We start from the raw sequence: 3808 nt of genomic DNA, 5'->3' as shown, positions 1-3808 counted from the left end.
TTCCCTCTTTAAGAACTCCTTGAACAGGTGTTAGAATTTTTTTAGGAGTAGTTGATCATTTTATTCAGCATTAAGTGAGTTGTCTGATGAAACTTTATATATAGCATGTTATATTTTATTTCAGAAGTCTTCCGGATTTCTTTTCTTTTCCTGAGGCATCAAAGAGCAGTTATTAAGGTAATTATTTTTCCCATTTTTTCCTGGTTATATTTCAATCCAACTTGCATGATGTTTCATTCTTTACTAATCTTACCTCGCGGTTCCATTGATTGCTGCCAATTTTTTTTTGGTGGGCATTTTACCCTCGTAAAAATGTACGTAGTATACAGCTATTGTAGAGACATATTGTGGTTAAAATGGTGAAAGATCAATGTATGGATGAGCAAAAATGTCACTGAGTCTGAGAGGTCTTGTTCTAGCATCCTGCTTCATATGCCAGGCAGATTTATTCACACCCTTTCCTGAACTCAGTTTGTTCTTATTATAGTATAAAGTCTTTAATTTTTTTAAAGTTAGTTTATATATGTGTATTTCTCCTGTAGATAACAAGCTTCTTATGGACTAAGTCTAGATTTTACCAGTATTTAGGAGAGCCTTAATAAATGTGTATTGAATTAATGCAGAAATACCTCCTGGTCTTCCTTAATACATATCCATTAATGACACATTTTAATTTTTTATGTTATAAATATATTATTTATAAATATATTATTTATGTTATAAATATATTATTTTCAAATGCATATATTTCCTCTCCTTTCATGGAGTTTTAGTCAGGAGTTGGGGAGATGCATGCGCTGTGACGGCGGACATATTTTAGAAAATATATTACCAAAATGCGAATCTTGAAAATAAGGTTTTGTTTTCTAGATTTTTACTTTAAATGTATGGAAAGGGAAAAGGAATATGTTTATAGAGAAGATAAAAGTAAATATGACAAATGGCTTCTTAGGTAGTCTACTTTTCATTATTACTAACCTGGATATGTCCTCTCAGAGAAGGAAATATGTAGTATATGTTTGCAGATGCAGAATTCATTTATGATACACATAGTGTGATGAAAGTAATGTATGTTTGTGTGTCCGTACGTATATATATGTATATGTGCATATAGCTGTACCTAGGCATATAAGTCATGCAACTTTCCAGTGACCCAGTGAGTTACAGAAGTTAATCATAGTGGGGTATGGCAAATATAGTGTGGTTTTGAATTATACACTCCCTGTCTCCTCACTGTGTGCTTGAATAAAGAATATGACTACAGCCATATAGACATACTTTATTTTTCATATCCACCCAGAGAAGATGAGTATGATAAGTTATCATTTTACACATGCATACATCGTATACTCCCTTTCTACAATCTCTTTTTCTACACTAATTTCCTCCTCACCACCGATGACTTAGATAGTGAAAAGAGTCACTTTGGACCTTTGAATGTTTTGGAAAATACAGTGGTCATTTGCATCCTTTTGTCTCAGCCCCCACTGCAGGTTAGAGGGAGGCAGAGTTGTTCTTAGTCCACAATCCCTTTCCCAGTCTCACTTTAACTTCCTCCTCAACCTTGGACAGAAGTAAAGACCTTATGAATTTGAAGTCCATTGAGATCAGAGAGGTTTAGATCCCCCTTAGACTAGTTGACTTACTTTCATTCTTTAATTTTTTCTTTCTTTTTAATACTTTTTAAGTCTTAGAAAGCAGATCATGCTGGTATGTGGGGAAATTGATTTGAAGTGACTGTAGAGGCTGGATATCAAACACATCCGTTTTGTAGTAAATGGGAGGGAAAATCTGTGAATGATTTCTGAGTCAGCCTGGAGCACAGTGCCACCTAACAGCTGCGCCAAAGAAATAATCAGTATCACAACCAATTATTCTCCTGTTAAATGATGTTAAATTGGCATGTTAATTCAGGGCCACCTCTAATATCACCTTTTGTTTGTTGTTTATGTAAAGAAAGGGAGCTGACATTTAATGGTCGTCTAATATGAAATGTGATCTGTGCATTAGAAGTGTTGCGTGGGAGGACCTGTAGACTAATTTATGAAACATTGCCATAGAAATAAATAGCTTTTGCGCATGGGTGTTTGCTTCCCCTTTATGACGCTCCAGCCTTTGCTTTACCCCTGCCCCGTTCCTCCTTGTCTGCACTTGGCCGGGATTCCCTGTCGGCTGGTTGTTTGTATTCTCCCTTTGTCCTTCCGGCAGAGAAACAAGGGAGGGCTGGCGATACAGGCCACCTAAGGCAAATTTTGGACCCTGGTGGCAGTAGATCCCCGTCAGTGATGTGCTTTTCCCGGAGCTGTGCACGGGGCACTGTCATTTCTGCCTGGGGACCGGCTGTCTGACTAGGCCACATTCGTCAATCAGTGAACATATCTCTCGGTTCTTGGTCACACATTTATGGACTGTCCAAGAGGCAGTAGGAATTACTGACAGGCCCAGTCCAACCTCTGTGCATACCAGTGAATTCTAGAAGGTTGTTACTACCTGAGAGGTTCCCATAAAAATGAATAACCTGGACATTGAAGAGCTGAACTGAATAGGAGACCATTTTGCAAGAGTTCTGACCTGAATGGGGCAAAGCTAAGTGCCCTGATTTTCAGTATTACTGTACTGAAACATTGATAATTTTCGTTTTGTTTGAAGGTTGATTTCATTTCCTATTACTCCTAACTTCATATTCAACTCACTGAAAATTTAAACTGGAGTATTTTGAAGTAGCCTCCAGTTCTTTTACATCTTTTCTGTATTTTTTAATTTTAATTACTTCCACATGACTGGGGTGAACCGCCCTGCTCCTGTAGAGATTGCGAACAGGAATATGAGATTTCTTTTTTTTTTTTTAAAGATTTTTTTTGATGTGGACCATTTCTAAAGTCTTTATTGAGTTTGTTACAAGATTGCTTCTGTCTTATGTTTTGGTTTTTTGGCCGAGAGGCATGTGGGATCTTAGCTCCCTGACCAGGGGTCGAACCCGCATCCCCTGCCCTGGAAGGTGAAGTCTTAACCACTGGACCGCCAGGGACGTCCCAATATGAGATTTCTGATGGTGCACAGCACAAGCAATGCCTCCTTAAGCAAATTCTTACAGGAACTTAAGAAGAACAGAGTTACCACCACAGTAAGAGTGTGTGAAGCAACATGTAACACTGCCGTTTTGGAGAATGAAGGCATCCAGGTTCTGGACTGGCCTTTTGATGATGGTGCACCACCATCCAGTCAGATCGTTGATAAGTGGTTAAAACTTGTAAAAAAGAAATTTCTGATCCTGGTTGTATTGTGGTCCACTGTGCTGCAGGTCTTGGGAGAGCTTCAGTGCTGGTTGCCCTAGCTTTAATTGAAGGGGGAATGAAGTATGAAGATGCAGTGCAATGCATAAGACAAAAGCAATGTGGAGCTTTTAACAGCAAGCAACTTTTGTATTTGGAAAAGTATCTTCCTATGATGTGCTTGCACTTCAGAAACACCAGATACAGTTGTTTCAACCAGTGAAAGAGCGCCGCCTGATGCTATGGCCTTGGAAAAGAAACTTGAGATGGAACCTCATATATTTCAGCCGTTAATGGAGACTTGGTAAATACTAAGTCCAATGAAGCTTGCATAGGAACATTGAAAAGCAGTTGTAGCAGGCCACAGGCTTACCAGAATTAGAGCCTTCTCTCTCTTTCCTGTTATTTTGACACTTAGTAAAAGATTCTAGCTCTCCAGTATCTAAAATGTGTTTTTTTATTTGTATCAATTGCATCTTATCAATATACAAGAAATTTAGAGTAGTGAGGTGCCAAAATACCCAGCACGATACTTG

The 3808-nt window shown here is 38.4% G+C and overlaps 1 pseudogene; it reads left to right on the top strand.

Annotated features, from left to right (window-relative positions):
• Nucleotides 1–2776: 2776 nt before the first annotated feature.
• LOC132357923 (protein tyrosine phosphatase type IVA 1-like) lies at nucleotides 2777–3495 on the top strand (annotated as a pseudogene).
• The last annotated feature ends 313 nt before the right edge of the window (nucleotides 3496–3808 follow it).

Source organism: Balaenoptera ricei, chromosome X, assembly GCF_028023285.1.
Source record: "Balaenoptera ricei isolate mBalRic1 chromosome X, mBalRic1.hap2, whole genome shotgun sequence".
NCBI lineage: Eukaryota > Metazoa > Chordata > Mammalia > Artiodactyla > Balaenopteridae > Balaenoptera > Balaenoptera ricei.
This window is presented reverse-complemented; position numbering and strand designations above follow the sequence as displayed.